This window comes from Meleagris gallopavo, chromosome 5 (genome assembly GCF_000146605.3).
Source record: "Meleagris gallopavo isolate NT-WF06-2002-E0010 breed Aviagen turkey brand Nicholas breeding stock chromosome 5, Turkey_5.1, whole genome shotgun sequence".
In the NCBI taxonomy this organism is placed as follows: domain Eukaryota; kingdom Metazoa; phylum Chordata; class Aves; order Galliformes; family Phasianidae; genus Meleagris; species Meleagris gallopavo.
Window position 1 is genome coordinate 40560507 of NC_015015.2, and position 22508 is coordinate 40583014.

Sequence of the window (22508 nt, forward strand, 5' to 3'; positions counted from 1 at the left end):
TTCCCATTCTAGACTCCATGTATTTCTAGATGTAGATGAAGCTTGTATCTCTATTGCTATGGGTGAATGTACAGTTTCCAGATCATAAATGTTGTGTCCAACCAGCAAACTACACAGGCAAAGTATCTCTGTTATGTCTGTATCCAGCTCTGTAAATATGTCTCTACTTCTAATGAACCTGTTGCTTTAAGGTTCAATAGAGGAATGTATGAAAACAGGGACTAATTGTGACTAATGAGAATTTGTAGAATCCATTGTCATAATACCAAACAAATATGCCTTGTTCTGTTTTTGTTGAGGAATGGAAGGGAATTCTGCAGCTATGTAGAGCTCTGGAAAACCTTTGACACCAGAGTCATGAATGGCCTCTTACTACACATGCAAGGTTGCAGTTCTCTCCCTAGGAGCTCAGAAATGGCTATGATCAGCCCTGAGAATGAATTACAACTTCATACAGACTCTGTGGGTGGCTACTACTTGTTGTTATTCTGACAAAGAAGGCTATTTTTTCTTTTATAAGTTGCAGAACATTTATATGTTGTAAGGCTTTTTATATCTGCATCTGCACTTTGAACTCATATGACCATATTTAGCTGGGATGAACGAAATGGTTACTGTATTTCCTTTCTGCCTAGTACCTCAACTGCAGCTCACCAACCTTGTAGAAGAGAGAAAATTATAGGATTTACTTCTGCTTCCCAGATGTCGATCTGGGTGATTGCAGGTAATGCCAGTATTCCAGATCCTCGCATTTTAATTGAACTACTTTGACAGGGCTAGTAAATGTTAATAAGAATACTGGGAGAAGTAGCAGAAGACAAGAACTGTCTCAGCCATGCCAGTGTGGTCTGCCTGCTGTTATGGGTTTCCTCCCATGATAGAAAAGGTAAAAAAGTAGAAGGTAATAAGTTAAGGCTTATTCTGGGCACTGAGGTAAGATGCCTTAAAATGACTTCCTTGTGTCATTGCATGTAAAAACACTTAAGAATATACTGAAGCCAAAAGGATAGGTATTTAAAAATGTCCCAGCCTTCTGAAGCAACTCAGGCAAGCTGCCATTCTCAAAGAAAAAAGCACTCTCAAATTATTTTTTTTACTTTTAGCACCAGTTTATGTTATTGTAATCCTCACCCAGTCTTTTTCCCACCTCCACATCATTCTGTTTGTTATACCTGAAAGCTTCATTGGCTGGACCACAGAACTGCTTTGGATATAAAAACGTTCCTGTCGCTAAAAGAAATACACTAAAAGAAATAGCAAAAGCTCCTTTAAAGTCCAGCCTTCCCTGTTAAAGGACCCAAAGGTGACAAAATACAGAAAAGTGCAAGCTTACGTTGGAATTTGACAAAGAACAAATAGTTTACAGATAGATAAGAAACTATAAAGTTCTTAAAAAAATTAAAAAAGAGTAGGTCTGTGCCTGAGTGGGTGAGATAAATTTTTCTGGAAATGAAAGGAGCTATTGGTGTCTGATAAAATGCTCTTCATAGAATATGTGGTTGTTAAGTGCTCAGAGAGGCCTATGAAGAATACATCTATGTATCTAAGTAGATAGAATTAAATATAGGGATGTTCACCCTTTCCTGAAATGCTCTTATCTCAGGACTCACTATGAGAACATGAGGCCTGATATCTTAAACTTGCCAGTACATGTAGCTTGCTGTTAAATAATAATAACAATAATGAAAATATAATTAATTATAATAGAATATTCTTTACAATTGCTAATGAAAGAAATTGCTAATCTCTTGTTAATAGCAGAAGAGTTCTTTGTCTCTGCTTCCAGAAACATATTACGACTTGTAATTAATTAATAAGCATGCTGAGTGGGCTGACAATGCACTTTATAAGTAATTAAATAATAAAAAATAAAGGCTTTGCTGGTGGAAAGGTGACAGAAGACACTGAGATACCACCAGAAATAAATACCAGATGATGATTACAGCTAGAAAAAAACATCAGGTTTTCTAAGCACTGTAGAATAGTGTGAGTAAAGAATTTTACTTGATTTCATCAGCTTTAACTTAAAAAATCATATGTATCTTCTTCTCTCCCAGAGGCAATAGTATGATGGAGTAAATTTTGAATCATGGTTAGAACAGAGGACTTGGAATTTGCTATTTTGAGATCTGACACTAAATCATTTCCCGACCTTGGCAAAGTCAATCACAGTAGCTATGCATCATTTTCCATCTGTACTATGGGAACAGTCACAATCAGCTCTTAACAATATGGCGATATATCAGGAGTGAAAGATTTATAATGTTTAATTCACAAAAAGAAAACATCTTGATGGTGATGATGTACCTTTACCTGGAAATGTGTTCTGAAGTAGCACTTATTCTGATTGTTTTTAGAGATGTTTGTGTTTGTTTTTGCCCTGTTTTTGTTCCTGTAAGACAAAGGGAATGACCAAGCTCACATCTACAGTAATGGACCTTTCTTTCTGCTAGCTTGGAAATATGTTTCATCCTGCTCTGACTGCAAAGCTGGTCTTCTCATTCCCACCCAAGATGGCTACTTCCAAACTTGGAGAGGAAGTAGTGGCTGTCAGCAAGAGATGTGAAGTATGCTGGTAAACTTAGTTCAGTGCTTCAAGAGGAAACAGATTCATCAATACATTTTACATGCTGCTTCTCCAGCTTCTACGTATGCTTTCAGTATTGGGCTAGCTGAAAAATAGGGAGACAGGTTTCTTCGTAGCCAGTATAATAATTTCAGAAATCTGTAGAACCTGGTTTACTCTACCACAGCTTTTGGTGTATTCTACTCCGTACATCTCTGTATGTTTCACTTCTGGAAGACTGACCTACTCTGTGATTAAGAACAAACTTTTTCTCATCATATATGGTAAAATATTGTCTCATTTCTGTCTTCTCAAGACATCTTGAGTTTTAAATCCAAAGTTACTTTTGGAAATCCTGTGTGGAAATCCTGGTGTTTCTTTGTCTTTAAATAACTTCCAAAGTCATTGCATATACTTCTATCCCAAAGAAGGTCAGACTCTCATTGGCAGCATAAGACATTAGCATCACAATCCCACCTGTGAGAGCTTTCACCTGTTATCATCAAGCATTAGAGGAAGCAATGGTTCTAGCTGCTGAAGAGCAATGCTAGTTCTGAACATTGGTGCTATGTAGAGTTTTGAGGATGGGTGCTGAAGGTCACCTGTTTTGTTTTATTTGAGAGTTGGAGATGCCAAAGAAGTTTATATCTGCTTCTGGTTTGGGTATGTAGTAATACTAAAATTTGGACTAGTACATAAACTTCATTATTTTTTATTTATTTGTATGTAGAAGTGGCCTTTCTTTCTGTTTGTGTACCAATAAGAATTTCTAAATTCTTTTTGAATAATGCTTTTTGAATAATACATAGGCACAAAACCTGTTTTTGTAAAGATTAAAAAAGATCGTTTGTTAACAAATAGAGGCACGTTTTTTTCTCCTCAGATACTGGAAGATTCTTCAAGTGAATGATATTGATAATTGCATTGAAATACATGTTTATTTTAACAGGAAGGTCAAAATATACATGTACTGGAAAAATGCAGCTATTAAACATTAATTTCACTTGGAATTGATCAATGATGAGGAAATAAGCAAGACTCTTTTCTTTTTTGCTAGAAAGAAACGGCTGCCTTGATCTATAGCTCAGTCAATAGGCTAAAATTATGAATAATTGGGGAATAAGTTGGGAGTTAACTTCTTGATCTCAGCTTCAATGCAATAAATGTAATAATAAAAAAAAACCCTAGGCCTAATAATATTATCAATATCACTCCTTGTAGGTGATCATTTGGTTTGATTGCAAAAAAAATGGCAGTGCATTGTATTCAATTTACAAATGATTCATTCATAAAAATTAAATTATATGGATCTTCATAATGTGTTTAGTACGTATGAAATATATTCCAAAATCACTTTCTGATTGCTTACTGCAAACTTTTTATAAAGAAATGAGTAATCATACTCTTTTTATTTTATTATTATTATTGTTATTTGAAATTGCCTAGTGTGTCAGAACTAACTGGTTTTATCAGCAAACTGTTTTCCTGCTATGTTTAAGTACTGCTATGTATAACTGTCTAGTAAGGCCTGAACCTGTTTGTGCACATAACTGTCTCGTGGTTTGCTGTAGACAAAAATCTCTCAGAATCAAGAGATTGTTTTGCTCTTCTATCCTTAGTTTGAGGAAGCAACTTTCATTAGCAGTTATTGGATTAATGTGTGTACATCAAGGGTCTTGCATACTTATATCTCTTCATTTAAGAATTTACTGTAATATATACCTATAACATTGTAATAGTAATTATAGATAGATATGTGGAATGCTGTGCAAAATATGTTGCTTTTATTAGGCTAATGATAAAGATTTTTGAAATGTGCAAAGGATTAGAGAATTTTAAGACATTTTTAAGAAAGTAAGAAAATGTTTATCGTTTTCATTTGCTTTCAGTGGGGCCACAGTTTACGAATGAGGGAGCTGGGCTTGGAGAAGACAAGCCTGTGGGGTGACCTAATTGCAGCCTTTCAGTACCTAAAGGGAGCCTATAAACAGGAGGGGAGTCAACTCTTTGAAAGGGTACATAACAGCAGGACAAGGGGAAATGGTTTTAAGCTGAAGGAATGAAGATTTAGGTTGGGTGTCAGGGGGAATTTCTTTACTATGATAGTGGTAAGGTGCTGGAACAGGCTGTCCGGAGAGGTGGTGGATGTCCTGTCCCTAGAGGTGTTCAAGGCCAAGTTGGATGGGGCCTGGTCTAGTATTAAATGGGGATGTTGGTGGCCCTGCCTGAGGCAGGGGAGTTGGAGATTCATGATCCTTGAGGTCCCTTCCAACTGGGGCCATTCTGTGATTCTGCGAATGAGAGTGGGCAGAAATGTTTATAACCCATTGCTTTCGTCATTTCCACTCCATTAAGTGTATAAATAAAGTATTGAGCTTTTGGTGATAAAGCCTACCCTGTTGATAAGTCTGATATAATGATTCCAGTAAAGAGAACTAAGAAATATACTGCAAAAGATATAGCTTCTACATATTCCACAACAAAATCTGATACACATTGGAGGTGCCTTTGCTCAAAACAAAGATTTGAGGAATCAAATAAATAATACGAACCATAAATCAAATAAAACATACGAAGTCTCATATCTATGTGAAATGAACAGATTACATTCAGATCCAAAAAGAATTTGTGACCTGTAATATTACCCATGTTATTTCAATCAGTCCAAGGACTAAGTGCAGTTATGCTTAAACCGCTAGATTTCCCTATCTGTTTTTATTACAGATCTGACAACTGTGACCAAGCTTATTTGTAAAGATTTGCTGCATCCATGCAAGGGAAAAGCAGAGCAGCTGGCCAACAGCTAGGAAAGAATCCAAGTAGAATCAGAAGACTTCCTGAAGCAGACATAGAGTGTACTTCTCCCAGAATACAACAATAGGACTTCTCTGCCACTGTAAAAAATAAAAAAAATCATGAGGTAGGCATGTAAGATGTCACTGATCAATATCTAGGAAATTCCTCTGCATTGTTGTTTATAATTGTGATTCATACCTTTGTTTAACACCAATATTACAAGGGTTGCCCTGAAAATAATTCCACCTATTTTATTATGTTGGACCACGACATTGGAGGAGGATGTTGGTAGTACAGCAGTAAAGTTTAAACTTCTCTACCGGTCTAAAGGATACAGACATTTTAGCAAAGTCTGTTGTGATAAAAAAAGGGGAAATGGTTTCAAACTAAAAGAAAGGAGATTTAGATTGGATATAAGAAGTAAGTTTTTTACAATAAAGGTGATGAAGCACTGGAACACCTTGCCCAGAGAGTTGGTGGATGCCCCATCCCTGGAGACACTGAAGATCAGGCTTCCCTCACATCTGGTCTGTATGAAGCACTTTTGGTCTTGAAGGACAAAGCATTTCATCTTAGTGATGTAAACTCCAGATATATTTCCAAACAGCATTGCAAGGCTCCCACAGAGCAGCTTGTGATGGGACAATTAAGAGAACAGCTGAAATGCAGTACTTCTTGAGACTGAATAAGTAGAAGTTCATTTAATTGAACAAAACTTCCAATTTCTGTAACTATTATTTGTTAAAAAGTTATGATGAAAAAAGATGAATACTTTAAACTTCTTTATTTGCTGCCTATATGAATTCACAATTAGTGAGGATTCTTTTGTTTCTTTTAATAAGCTGGATCATCAAGGAGGAAGACAAGAACCTGTCCTATAGCCTTTGTAGTTCACAATGGATTTTGCAGGCTGGTGCTCTGTAAATAGGATTGATAACTTCATCTTACTGGATTCTTAGACCTTTCCAGTAAGAAACAGTGGGCAAATATAGTCAAAAGATCCAGTAGCTTAGTTTCTTGTGCAGTAAATGTTATTGTTGGATTGTTTATGCAAATAATTTATACCTAGACTCATTACCTTCTTTTGCCAGTTTACAAGCTCATGTCATTCAGAACAACTTCTGCTAGAAAGAAAAAGTAGCGTCTCAATCTTTCCTGCTGGTGCTTCAGAAGGTTTTTTAAGGTAGTTGGTTGTATTATTTTTGTTTGGAGAGAAAAAAGTTTAGGTTGTAGCTGCTCAACTGAGGCAGAAGTGATGTGTTGCCATGTTTGTCAAGAGAGCCTGAGGTACCTTTGGAAATTTCAGTATTACAGTGAGCCCTGCGTGAGCAAATGGATTATTATAAAACTGATTATCAGCGACACTTGTAGAAGAAACTTAGATATCAAGCCATGTCCTCATTGAATCTACTACAAGAATTAAAAGTTAATTTTGGTATTGAGTAGTGCTGTCCTGTTTGCCTTTGAAAAAACTTTACAGGAAAGACTATTGGAGTCTGTAATGAAATCAATCCAACATATGCATTCTGATAATCCTCCCTTTATGTGAAACTGCTGAATAATTGTGGTCAATTTTTGCACAAATAAGTGTTGGGCGGCAACACACTCAGAGGTGCAGGTACACTTGTGCCCACACATACATATATGTATGTATATATACAATTTTGGGTATTCAAAACTAAGTAAAACCCAAAGAAATACCTGTATTCAGGCATTCGTTCACAGTTTTTGTGGAGAATGTGCAACAAATGACCCCATGAGCTACCACCAGTTTATTTATGTGACTGACAGCAAATAATTGTTGGCAGGCTAACTGCTCGTGTTGGTACTGTGCAGTTGATGCTTGTTGTTTGCCAGGACAGTGTCAGTTAGTTAATTTTTTCCACACATCTACGTTTTCTATTTCTCAAAAGTTTTCTTGTATAACAAAGAGAGCTTTGTTCTATGTCACTGAAACGGAAGACAGAAAATAAACTGACACATTTATGCTGTGTAATGTCTCAGTCATATGTGTACATATAAATTTAATCACTTACAATTTTTTTAAAGGACAGACTAAATTTGGAAAATCCTGAATGCTTTAAAATGAGCTTAATGAAAACTGGTATGCATATACGTATATACATATATTACAGATATATATGTAAGAAAAGCTTACTGACCAAGAAATTAATCTGACAAAGCAAACATATTGTTGTGCTTGTGATCTCAGCATGCACCAGAAATATATCCTCTGCAGGTAGAAAATAACAGTCCTAATAACAGTGGGATACAGCCCTAATTCAGTGGAAAAACTAATGGAAGTATTAAATGAAATTATAGTACAGGGAAAACGTTAGTAAAACAGATTGGAATCTGACCAGCAAAACAAACACCCCTTACTCCCCCAAAAATCTCAGTCATTTTAATATTTAAAAAAAAAATAATACTAATAATATCAGTTCATTATCATTGGTTTCTAAAAGATTTTAGATGAATGAGTGATTCTGTTTAGTTCCAACATTTTTGAAGTCAGGCATGTTCCCAAAAGATTTGTACTCCTTAACTTAGGCAGAACAGCACTTCCTCTGCTGATGGCAGTATGTGTGTCATGTAGGAATCTCACTTGTTGGACTCCAGTAGTTAGTAGTTAGGTAGCAAGCAACATGCTTGTTTTACTGATTTAAAAAAATAAATAAAATAATAATAAAAAAAAAGGAGTTCTTCAAACAATCTAGTATGCTGTCACTGAAGCTTTTGAATAAGCGCTTTTCCTGATAATTGTTGACTGCTGCCAAAATACCATTTCAGTTCCAGTGATGGAATTGCCTATGATTTTCCCCAACATTTCATCAACTTTCAATTTTAATTATGCCTCTGGGCATGGATATAGTCAAGAACTCAAAGCACAGAAGGTTCAGTTTAAACATCAGGAAACATTTTGCAAGTGCCTGAGCACTTGTAGGTTACCTACAAAGGCTGTGGCATCTCTCTTCTTGGAGATACTCAGAAGACATCTGGACGTGGGCCTGGGTACCCGACTCTAAGGTGTAAGTGCTTGAGAAAGGCAGTTGGACAAGATGACCCTGAGTGTTCCTATTCATCCACAGCTGTTCTGTAAAGAAACGGAACAGAACCTCATTCAGGTCCTTTGGTTCATTTGTGTGTTTGTGTGATAGAGAAACATGCCTGCAGGGGAGATGCTATGGTATTTGACTCTAAAGAGTCTATTAGCTAAGTGCAGTTCCTGCTCACAGAGTCTATTTGATGTAAGATTTTCCTGCCAAGTGGATTTACCTGGAGAAATGTAATGAAGTTTTGATGACCACTCTCTGTGAAATTGACATTGGAAAGATTAACAGTATAATTCTTACGCATCATTATGAACAGGCACATGGTATTAGGCAAATGAAAGTGAAGCCTCTGGTGTTTAAGGTTCCAGGAAGCACAGATGTACAGAGAATATTTCTTGCACTGGGGCAGCTTAAATATCTCAATTATGCTTGTGTTTCTATTACAGCGCCTCTTTGCCAAATGCGGTTCCCAGACATTTACCTACACTTATGAGGACGTCTTTATCTTGGCAGATTGAAAACATCTAAAAAGTTCATTTTGACATTCTGAGTAGGGTAGATTTTCTAATGGAATGCACTTCTCATTCCATGAGGAAAAAAAATTCTGAGAGATTTGATGTGACTTCTTGTGTTTAGCATTAATCATGAAGGAAAGAGCTGCTTATTTTACATGATTCTAAATCCTTTGCAAGCACTTAACATGACTTGGGAACTTTTTTTTTTATTGTTTCACAAAATTTCCCAGTGAATAGGGAGGCCACAGTTAATCGCATAAGTAAATAATGTGCTTTTCCTCACTTCCTTTCACTATGCATTTACTACTCAATTGCTTTTCCTTCTCACAGCTTTTTGAGTCTGCCAAAACAACTATGAATTTTGACACCTCCTTTTTCTTTTTTCTGTGCGCTGAATCTTCTTTTTATTCTTTTGCCCAGGTTCACATTTGAACTGAAGGTGAAATAGACCAAATCTGATGGTTAAAACTTTGTACCTACTTAATTTGACTTTATTAAGCGTCAAGCGTGACCCATATTGGTTCATGTCTCTCAGACTAGATACAAGCTAAAGTGGAGCTCTAGGACAGGTTTATAATAATGATAGGAGCAGGGGGAGTAGGTGTGGCATCAAAATATATTTGTGCCTCCAAGGCCCTGACATGTACTGTGCAATTCTCCCATCACAGAAGGTGGGCAGAAGTACATGAGCTGGAGGAAGTACAAAATACATGGTACGCATACAGATACATACGTGAATTTTGTTGCATGTTCCTCTACTCTTGAATCAAAACTAACACCTCTAAGGCCAGTGACAATGTAGATTATGAAACTACTGCTACATCCAATGAGAACAGAAAGAAAACTTTACATTGTTTTAATTTCTTTTTCTTTTTTTTTAATTTTGCTTAAGACTTTTTTATATGTAGCTAGAATTTTCACCTAGGACTCCTTTCTCGCAGTATTAGCCATTGAAGGGCTAGGTGTCGGTTTAACTTAATTTTTAAGATTACCCTTAGTCTTTCTGAGAAATGTATTTCAGGATAGGACAAATTGAATTTCTAAGAGTTGTTCCACTAGAGTGAACATAACTGAAGGCTTATTCTCTGTCTTAAAAATAAAAAGTTTTATTAATGTTCTATTCAAAAAGTGCTTGAGAACTGAAATGATTCATATATATATATAAATATATATGTATGTACTGTATATGTATTATATGAACATACATATGTAACACATATATTAGGTTAGAAAGTCCTGTAAGCTGCCTCCATTTCACTGTTCTGAGTGGTATTTCTGCAATACTAAAAATTATCATGTTTAATTAGATAAAAATATTTCAGTTTAGTAAATTTTGAATGTCTATGTTAATGAAGGATATTGAAGAACTTAGTGAGAAAAGATAAATCAGAGTACTCAGATTCTGCCCCCTGAATAATAAATATCAGCATCAAATTTATCAAATAATAGAAGAAGCCCCTACAGTTTTGTGAAATGGTGTCAACGCACACGATTCTGAAGAACTTCTACATTATATTTGTGTATTGACTTTAATATTTATATAGCTGTAGCAGAGAGGGGAGGGAAGCAGATTTCCTCTTTCTATGGAAACACACTTAACTTGTTTTCTTGTACAGTGAGAAGAAAACAAATAGTGTGAAGAAAACATCTCAATATTCCCTTTGAAATAAAAGTATTTAAATATTCAGATAATTTCAAATGTTTTCTTTCAGTAGAGCAGAATTAATTAAATTTGATGTTGATGTTTAGGAAAGTATAGTATAAGCTGAAAGAATCATATCACTATGGATGTTGGAAAGTTCTTTTTTCAGCACAGTTTTTATTATGATGCCTTTGCAACTTATCATATGTGTCCTCCACCCAAGGAGATTATTCAAAACTGACATATTTCTGTTAACCTTTTCTTGTGAGTGACCTTTTGTCATAAGCTTTTGGGCTATTTGTATCTCAAAAATACATTTTTTTATGAAGTTTTAGAGAGACTAAAATGTCAAACATCTTTCCTCTTCCAGAAAAACAAAGGCAAAGCTCTTCTACCATGCAACATTTTATTTTTAGAGATCCATATGAATAGCCTGATTTACACAAGTGCTGCACATTCAGCTTTATCTGTCTGTGGGAATTGTTGGGTACTTGATGCTTTTTAGAAATCATAAGAGGATCAGTTGAAAAGTAATCCTTAAGAGGAAGAAAACACAGGATATTTCTATGTGAACATCATGCCCTTGTGAAAAGCTTCTCTGCAAATTTGTCAGCTCTGCTATGCTACTTAACACTTTTCTCTAAGCAAAAAAAAATATTCAATTAAGAGCACATGAATCATTTTAAATAGTGTTAATTTGAACATCTGAATCTAAAAAAAGGAGAATTATTTCCTTTAGAAGTTGTTAGATGAAATGATGTTGTGTTATCCTACTTTGTTCGAATCCAAAGACTATGTCACAACTGAAATATGCCTTAAGACCTCCAAATGTTGATATTTGAAACAAACTGTTTTCTCTGTATACAAAGAAAACAAATCTCTCCAACACTGGAAATCCTTATACTTTTCAATGTTATAGGAACCTTTCTTAGAGCGTCCTTTACTGATAGATGGAATAAATGCTGTCAGTTTGCCCATAATGTCAAATGACACTCCTGCTGGGACATGGTTCAGGTCAGCATTTTTACCTCAGAGCTTCTCTCCTTGTGCTTGGATCAAACTAGTTCACATTTAAAGATTTCTAGGTAGAATGCCTTAGTAAAGATGGTTTCTGCACCAGCTCATGACATTGCTGTATAGAGAGCTATGTGGGATGACTGTACAGTGCTGTCATTGAAATCTGCTGGGGGGGTTCTGAGAGATTCAAAAGTTCTTTTCCTACTTTCAGCTTCCTTTGGATGGGAAGAGCATTAAAGTCTGTTATATTGACCCCAGTGTGTCTGTTGAAATTGTCTGTCATATAGTCACAAAAAAACCTGCAAATATCAGGGACTAAACTCTAATCCTTCACTATGAATTCTGAGCCAGTCCATGGCAGCCAGTGGATTTCTTTCAGATTTATAGCTATGTTAAAGAATAACGTATAACCATGGAAGATAATGTGGTTTAAGGTCTCTCAAAAGACTGAATCAGAATTCAAAGTTCAGCTATATTCTTTGAGGATTCATTTCTTTGTTCAGACTGTCCCTTCATCCTATGTAATTTGCATTGCTGATTTCTACCCTGCTCCTCAGAGGACATGAAAATATGTAACCGATCATCTTCTTGTTCACTTTTTATAGATTACTTTGATGTTCAAAATAAATCTCTGTATGTTGCAGATCAAAGAGGACAATTCCTCTCACCAAAGTAGTACAATAACTGAATTAGCATTTGATTTTTGTTGTTGTTGTTGTTAATTTTATGTGGAGAGCATCACACTAATTTATCTGCTGTGACTGGACAGTCTTCGGTGAGATTACAGGTAGGAGAGCCAGAGAATCAGAATTAGACTTCATTATTCGACCAGTATTTCAGCTGATCAAAATACTTAGATAGATGTAAATCAACTACTTAATTAAAAAATACGTATTAAAAAAACGGAAGGGATAGAATAATATGAAAATATATATGAAATATATATTTCATATATGAAAAAGTATATGAAAAGTTTTCTTTTTTAGCTTAACATAAGAGCATAAGTGTTCAAAAAGCTCTTGAACTTTGTTTCAGGAGTCAATTTTTTGCTTTTTTTCTTTGGTTATTTTCTTCTTTAAAATTGAACTGACATTAATTCTCAAATATAATTTCAAAATTAATAATTGAAGCATTATGCTTTGATCATTTCGAAAGTAAAAATCAAGCTTCACAGTTATATTTATGAAGGAGGTCTGCAAAACATTAACAAATTTAACCTAGATTCAGCAGTCATTCTTTACACTGTAACTTAGTTATGATTATTATTGATGAATAATGTCTATATCTTTAACCCTTCTATCCTTGCCAGATCATGGTATGTTGGTTCATGTACTAATTACATTTTTTCAGGAAAAGAGTCTATTTGCTGTTATTCATTTAAAATATTCATTTCTGGTTGCTTTGTTGTTGTTGTTATTTGTTTTGTTTGTTTTCTTAAATGAGCATGAATATGTATGTTGTGTATAAATCTACAGCCCCAGGAAGTGATAGAAATTGCAAAACAATACAAATCATGCCTGAATTGCTATTGCAGCCATGTATCTAAAGAAATGCTAATAGGTTGACTATTTCACCCTCGAATAAAGCGTTTCTTAATATATTGAAAAAGGCTGATGGTCAAAAGGAGATGGCTATTTTTATTGTTACTGTTGCCAGTTAAATATGGCCTGATGTGTTGGCTTTTCAAAACGCAAATGTCATGTAGATTTCAGTGAGAGCTGAATAATAATCTGGCAACTTTTCTGAGTTTATTTGTAATGTTTTCTCTTTAGCTAAATTATTTCAAATTTTATCATTAAATTATTATTAATGCTTATTAATATATTTGTTTTAATTTGACTTTTTAACTCCTGCAATAAATACACCATGAAAACTATGTTTCAAAAATCATCTATTTTCAGGTCTAAATTTGATTATCAAATGCTTACTGTGATTTGCACAAGAACTACACTAAAGATAGTTATCGGTGTAAAGTAGATTTGACATTTATGTTTATTTTCATAAATGGTGCAATTTTGCTTTCTTGGAGTTCTAAGTGAGTGTAGATGAGGGGTCAGCAATATCAATACAGCCTAACAGTAAAGGGAAGAATTTGCCCATGGTATACAATTCGTACAAGGAAATTTTTCTGCTTCACGGAGAAAAAGATATATGTATGGGGCTGATAGAACAGGCAAAACATAATCAGTCATTCTACCATCCAGACTACAGGAGTGAATTTTACCTTGCCACCATTCTGTAGGCAGTAACTTCAACAGCAGCCTGGCTGAATCTGTATGATTTTAAATTCAATCTATTCCTGGAAGCACTCAAGAAACTAGATTGTCTAGACTGACTTGGGATAATAACCCTGTGCTTTTCATCCTGTTCTAATCCTTTATGCACTTTGATAGCACATGCAGAATTGCACTTACAGTTCTGCAGAAGAAGAAAGTCTGTAAAAGGTGTTCCAGTTTTCTAACTAGCACCAAGACATTTAGGGGCAAATGATATTAATCATGAATTTGCAGGGAGCAGATGTTAATAGAAAAAAAAGAAATTTTGGCCTGAAGACCAAGAGCCAAGAATCAAGTTTCTTATCTCTCTCTCTCTCTCTCTTTTTTTTTTCTTCTTTGACCATTATTACCATTTTAATAATTGCTATATGTTGAGAGAATTCTGCCTTTTCCAAAGGTGACTTCTTTGTCAACAGATATCTCCCCATCATTCTACATACTTTAGGATTAGAGTCAAGATAACTGAAGTTCAGCTCAGCCTGATCTGCCCTCATGGTCTGACTGCACGTTTCTGACATTTCATTGGCCAAAAGCATGAATGCTTCAATAAAATGATTCAAGAATACCTCCTTAGGAAGAGGGGGAAATGGAGCTGTTATTAATAAATTTAAATAGTGATTGGATTAAACTGAGCCATCAATCAGACTGTTTCTGAGGAATCATAGTCACATCCTGGTTTGTTTATAAATATTTGAAATTGGAATTTCCTTAGAAAGCCTTTCTCTGAGCTTTTAAGTATACTGAGTAAAATATATAACACAAAGAGGACTGATGTGAAAATGTCCCTTTCACATATTGTTTCAAGTTTGACATGTAGACATAACCTGGCATATTTACTCTGTGTTGGAATCCTTTCTTACAGTTTACATCTATACAGTGCTAATTCAAAAATAAAATCCATATCTGGAAGCACTAAACAATTACATCAAATTAAAATTTCCTTAGTTCAAGCAACACTTTGAAAAGTCCAATGAAACCATAAATTATCAGGGTGTAGAAAAGCAATGTGCTTTCTCCTGTGATAGATGGAGTTTCCTAGACTACCAGTTTTGCATTGCTAGGACTTGTTGACTCCTTGAAAAGAACATTTTATATAATGCGTACTTCAATGATTTTTATGCAATACTATCTATCTCAAATGCTTTATTTCATATAATGCAAAAAAATAATAAGAAATACTTTATATATTTGAAAAATTCCTTGTACCATGGTGAACCAGGAAGGATTAATATTTAATTGAGTAATTGAATAATATTTCAATGATCTCAGCATCTGTCCCACTTATTTATTCTGAGAGAAGAGATTTGAAGACCGTTTCCAGTGAGGCAACACAGTATTTCAAAAATATGAAAATGACTCTTTTTTAAAAGTTATGGAGAAAGGAAGGAAATTATGCCAAGTAATTACAGAATTTTAAGGAGCATGTACTGGATTTTTAATGTGTTAATTAAAATAATTTCTTTCATAAGTCACTGGTTACTTTGCAGCATACGATTTGGTGGTTGTACACAACCCTTCAGTTAGTGTGTTAAAATCTTAAACTGAACATAGGTGTAAAAAATATATCAATTGATGTTGCTAATGAAGACAAACTGTATCAACAGCAAATAGTCAATCTTTCTTGTCAAAATGGAAAAAATGTACTCCCTTAAGTAAAAAACTTACTTATGGCTAAAAAGTTTTTGATTTGGAACTCAAACACTTCCAACTATCACAAATTCTCATGTGTCATAAAGAAAACACATTCTCATTTTTGTTACTCTTAAAGTGTTTTCATGTTGAATGTTTTCCCCTTTTCAGAATTTTTTTTTTCCTTATTATTTCTTAAAAGCACTCTATTCCTTAAAGACTGCTCCTTCTAGCTGAGCAAGTTGACTCTGCCATCTATGCAGCATGCTTGCATTTTGGAGACTGTGAACATAACTGTTTTGCAAAAATAGCTACAGGAGACTCTTGTTTATTAATCACATTGTGCTTATTAATTTTTCACATATCTCTAGTGGAATGTTATACTCCTTAGTCTTCTGTAATTCAGTAGAAGCCTGACACTAAGGGTCAAATGGCACATTTTGACTTCAGATAAACTAGGATAGATACACTAAATGGTAATTAGAAGAATTACTCCAAGTGTAGTGTATAGGAAATGTATAGTAATAATCTTAAGGAGACCAGTTACAACATACACAACATTTATAGTTGTTTCCTCACAGTCAAGGTACAAAGCCTCATTCAACCTGGCCTTGAATGCCTCCAGGTAGGGAGAATCCACAACCTCACTTTGTCACTTTGCAAGCTGTTCTAGTGTCTCACCACGATCACAGTAAAGAATTTTTTCCTAGTATCATCTAAATCTACCCTCTTCCAATTTAAATCTGTTTCCCCTCATCCTGACACTATATACCCTTATAAAAAGCCCATTTAGCGGTGGTGTATGGTGTTGTAGGTGCTCTATGTGAGATTAAGCGAGTCAATACTGAAGTTCAACAGAACAGTTTTGAGTGATTTGAATCAGATCTCAAAAGTTTGGGCTAAGTCTTGTGTGTATTATCTTCTTGTTCTGGATAACACTATAATGTAGTGTAATTGACAGCAGAATTTTGCTGCTGACAGGCAGCTCCTGTCAGTGTTTTATTTTTGAAAGGAGACTGCTGAAGCACTGAAGTATGTTCAGAGTTATGGTGCAGAAAATTATAAATGAGTTGGAATAAAGAAATGAATTCAAATTGTCCATCAAGAAATATTCTTTTCAATAATTCAAATTTCAATAATAATTATCAGTAAGGGAAGTTACAAGATTTCACTCTATGCTGGAATGCACAATTTACAAGCAAGCTTCCAATAAGTATGTGACCTTAAAATAACAGGAAGGACTTTGTATTTTATTCTAATTAAAAAAATTGATTCTACTTCATGTTCTGAGCTGTTACAGTCAGATGTATCATATAGAAAAAGAGTGGGGAAGTTGGAAGAATAATATTTTGTGCCCACGTACTTGCCTGCCTGGTACTGAGTAGGCACTGGAGTAAAAAAAGAGTTTAGTACAATCAGTATTTTCTAAGATGCACTTTTTATCTTTTTCTCTGCTGTGCATAGTGGCTTTTGTTTTTTCCTCAGTCTCTCGGAATGGCTCTCATAGGAGGATTAGGTGCATCTGTTTACACACCCAATAAATAACCAGCAACTGCTGAGTTGAGGATACGTTGATTCATACAGAATGTTTATATATTTTCTCCTTGTGAGCAGCCTGATATTATCCAATTTATCTTATGCAAGATACCTAGCACACAGAAGGTTTAGCTTTAATTTACTAGGTTATTAGTATCTGTAGTCTCTGCACTATCTGCAGCATTTTGTAGCCATAAATTATTTGGTAGCAATTATCCCTTAAAATGTAATGAATGTCTGTTTTCTGTGTCCTGAATTCAGAACAATTGTAAAACTGAAAGTACTTGAGCAGGCTCCGTGGGCCTTTTCTCATAGGAAAATTGTATTTGTACATTTTGAATAAGTAATCACAACAGTAAGTATATATTTCATGTATAAAAGTGGTATAATTAAATTAGATAAAAGATGCATATTTTCCCTTTCTCAGCTGTCTACAAACCCTAGTCAAGCTCAGTTAACTAGATTGGAAAATTAGCATTGACACCAATATGATTTGAATTGCTACTAATATTATTACAATCATTATTAGAGTTCTTATTTGTTCATTTGTTGACTCGAATGAAGGTTTTCCTGTTGATATGCTAAATAAGATAAAACTGAACCAGACAGTGCCTTCTCTGTTGGGAATAGTACTACTGGCCTTAAAATAAACATGCTTTTTTTTTCAAAAAGAGAGTGTTCATATTTTAGATGTATTTTGCTTTTCTTTACTTTTGTCACTACCTTTTCATAGAATCATAGAATCACAAGGTTGGAAAGGACCTACAAGATCACCTGCTCCAACCATCCTCCCATTACTATTGCTACCACAGGATACTAAACCATATCTCGTGGGTCCTCATCCAGATGCCTCTTGAACACCAGCAGGGATGGCGACTCCACCACCTCCCTGGACAGGCCATGTCTCTCGATCCAAACTGCGCTCTGGGCAGAAGGTGCAATAGCCCCTGGTTCACATATTTGATTTCCATCATAAAGCAGGGAGAGCTTAATGAGTATTGGGGTGTTACTTTCAAAGGGAATACTTTCAAGGGAACATACGTAGCTTCTGGAGGGTGGAAGAGCTCTTAAATCCTGCTGCATAGGTGCAGTCAGAAACAACTCCTTGAGGTATTAAAGAAAGTACAGCATTATACATAACTAGAAGAAAAAAAAAAGAAAAAAAAACAACCCACATTTTAGCACTTGAGTTACTTCTAGCCTCAGAGATTCCAGATAACAATTATAAGAGTATTTGGACACAAATACTGTACTAGTCATTTTCAGATTTGCTCACTGAAATCCACATTATGGTGTGCCATTCCAGATGCAATTATGGATCATTAGTTTAAATAAGGAAAAATTAATTGGCACTGTGAACAAATAGCATCACCTACACAAAAGGCTTTGGGAAACTGGAAAGCACTCTTTTTTTTCCATCTGTGGTTGAAGTACAAGTCTGGTCCCCTACTGAAATTAATTCTAGTTTTGCAGTTTACTTCAGTGGGACTGAGCTGTTTTGCTTACTTCCTATGCTTTGCATATGCAGCTTTTCTTCATATGCACTTGAATATCAGATGCCTTTTTCTCAGACTGCCCTTATACTTCTTGATCAGTCTATAATTATCCTCATCTAGAATCATTCCATTTTATATCAGCTGATTATTATGATTGACATCTAGCCTAAATCAAACAATCAGGATTGCGTTTGCTAGACTGTGCTTTGGAATGAATAAAGAAATTATTATATTTTCCCTACATAGTGCAACGTACACTAAAATTTCCCCTAAACTAAATTAAAAATAAAAATCAGAAGGCGGCCCTGGATCTGAAAGGTTAAATAAGAATATGAATGATCTTGAGTGAGTTGCCAACAACTTTTTCTGGAATGAGCATATGACTACAGAGCAGTACTGTTGAAGAATGGTGAGAACATAAAACACAGAGCATTCCAAGTCTTAGACCATTATTTTTTCTGGCATAATGAATCTCTGATAATGCAAACAAATTCTATCTGGCATGTTAATGATGTATCAAGAAATCAAATAATGTAGACATGAAACAGCAGCATTAATCTGCAGATTGCCAGGCGTGAGTTATAGGAAAAAATTCAGGATGAAATATATAAGTGTGCTTGGGGTAGACTATTAAGCCACAAAGATTTCAAATTTTTAAAAAATCTATCTGTGGTCTACTGCCATTTACATCCTACTCAACCTGGGAATTAGATCTCAATGATGTATGGTAGCTATTAAATTGTGGATGGTAGGGCTATGCTCTGATCCCTGCAGAGCCACTAATTGAGTTGTTCGTATATTAATGGATAAATATTGAATATATCTACAAAGACTAAAAAAGATCTATAGTTTTCTATATGTTGAGATAAGCACAAACTCAGAGCAAATTTAACATTCACTCATCCTCCTATGATTCCTATCTTCTGGTAAAATTTCAACTACTTTACTAAATAATGACAAATGCTTGAAGCTAAGATGTCTGGAGAATGAAATTATTTTTTCAAAGTTAATTCCTCCAAAGAATCATTACCTTAAAGGTTGCTGTCAAAAGCAACTGGATTGAATTATGCTACATACTGAGGGAAAAGGAGGGAGGATGTGTGGAAGAGAAATATGTGATACATTCTAAATCTGCTTTTTTTAATGTTAGGTATATTAAGTTTGATAGTTTGCAGCAGGCTGTTTTGTGTTTTGACAGTGGGTCCATACTTATAATAATTATTTTAATTATCTGCGCATTGTCATGTTGCTACTACATATAAAATTATTCTGGCTGTAATTTTTTAAGGAACTAGAGTTCAAATTTTATTTTATAGAATTATAAAATATACTGTGTGGTAGTAACACTCAAAAGGTCATCTAATTCAACTACCTGCCATAATCAGGACTGTCCTTGGCTTGCTAAGAGCTTTGGTCAGGAAAGTCTTCTCCAGAGACTGAGAATTCTTGGGAAACTGGCGTGTAGATAACTGCAATTTCAATTCTGCAAACACAGTGTGTCTAAGTCCTAGATTCTCACTGCATTTCAGTCAAGAAGTTGAAATATGTGAAATTTAAATATAAATAGAAAAGCAATATGATGAGAATATTCCTTTATGTTATATTTGAAGGACATAGTCTTTGTGCATATATGTGGATTGCTCTTAGATACTTTGCAGATTCCACTTTTCTGAGACAATTTTAAATCATAGCCAGAGTTCAGCTGTATCTTTTAGCCCCAAGATGATCCAATATACGTTAATTAACCCCACTGCTGCTCATAATACCTATTGATGAACAAATCTATTAAGGCTTCTGAGACTAAAAAAATTGATAATGCTAGAACATCTTAACCCTGGTCCTTTGAAATTAGGAAAACTCTGACCTATATGCAAAGTTTCTGGCTGGCTTTAGCCAGTGATTAAATAATCATGTGCTTATTCAAAATACTCTGTCACTTTCTGTAGTCACAGTCCAAAAACTTGAAGAAGACAAAAATTTGTGAACTTTCAGTGCCAGTTACAAAATACAAAAACTAAATATTCAGAAAGTGTACAACGGCTGTATGTCAGTAAAAGGTATTGGAAAATCTCGAAGAAAACTACCAGTGGAAATGATTCCTGAAGACATAAGCAGTAAATTCTCTGGTTGTCATTCTTAGTGGGATGGAGTCAAAACTGGAGACACAATCTCATGGTACCTTTCCAGTATTACCATTTATAGCCTCATGTCTACAGATAATGATCCAGTACTAGGTATATGTGTACATGAGTTTAAATTTCCTGATGTCCAGAAAGCAAAGTTTTGCTATTCATGCGTAGTCACAAGTAAATCTAGGACATATTAAACTACCATGGGTGCAACAGTATGGTACTCTATTTTATGAATGGATCATGTTGGATCTACCAGAACTCAGAGATTTGCTATTATTTACAGACACAGTCTAGTCTTCTACTTGTTAGCTTGTTGCACAAGTTGATTCTGCCACTTCCTGCTTTTCAGAATAGCTCTTTCAAAATTATTTGAAATTAGCCTCTCTGCATGGAAATGACAGGGGAACAGTCTCAAGACAAGAGGAGAAGAGGAGCTATGCTGCTTATTCCACATAACAGAAATTGAATTAATAACATACTTCTATAGTGGCCAAACCACTCTCTAGTTGTCCTCTTTCTACTTTTCTCAGCAAATTCAACAGTTATCAGAGGCCTATTTTTGTTAAAGTTGTAAGCATACTTTAAAAGAAATCATTTATGCTCAAATTAAGTAATTTTACTTTTGCCTCCTTGAAAGTCAATGTTTTTCTCAAATTCACATAAGTGTTACATTAAAAAATAAGAAGTTTTTTTTTAATCTCTTTATCTGTCCAACTTCTTGGAATATCTGTACTACCTGAATCTCAATCTACAGATAAGAAAACTGTATTTATGCGGAAAAAAATCTCCAAAATGTAGGTTATTTTTATCAGTCTGGGATTTGTGAGATTCTCAGTTAATTCCTTTTCTCCCACAGAAACTGTCGAAAGAGTATCAATCTGTGGAGACCATTGGAACTGTGGGATAGAAAATTATCTCTTTTTTTTCGACTGTCATGAGAACTGGGACAAAATGTGGCAAATGATATACAGGTCTACTTTGGGAGGAGAGTTACCAGTGGATCAAGGAAGATGATTCTTCCCCGTATTCAGCACTGGTGAGGCCTCACCTGGAGAACTGGGTTCAGTTCTGGACTTCACAGAGTGATGATACGGAGACACTGTAGAGAAATCCAACAAGGGGCCATGAAAATAATGAAGGGGCTGTCCTATGAGGAAAGTCTAAGGGAGCTGAGACTGTTCATCCTGTCTCCCCCTAACTCAGGGAGGATCTTATGTTTGTATATATATATATCTGAAAGGAGAGTGCAAGGAAGGAGAGTGCTTTTTCTGTAGAGCCCAGTGACAGGACAAAAAACAAGGGGCACAAACTAACATAGGAGGTTCTATCTGAACATGGGGAAAGAACTTCTGAACATTGAGTGTGACTGAGGGTAGGCTGCCCAGAGGGAGTATGGAGTCTCCCTTCTTTGAAATATTCAAAGTCTGTCTGGATTTTGTTCTCAGTAACATCTGCCAGGTCTTCCTGCTTGAGCAGAGGCATTGGAAAAGATGAACCTCAACCATTTTGTGGTTCTGTGACGTATGAAAATATAGGGAGAATTCTAAGAGATTTCCTCTAATAAATTGAAGGTTTGAAAGCTTGAAACGTTCCCCATGATTCGTATGTAACAATTCCATTGAATTTTCACTGTTATCTGTTTCAAATGTGAAAACTGTTGGTCCATGCTATTCTTCAAGATACTTTTAAATATTTATATTATGATTGTTGTTGTTTTTGTAGATCAATGCAGATCTACAGAATTATGAGCATTCATTTAAATTGGAAAAAAAAAATCTAAAGCAAAAAAATTCAGGATACATTGCAGTATACTTAGTTTAGATCTGCAGGATGAAGTACCACTGATAAAC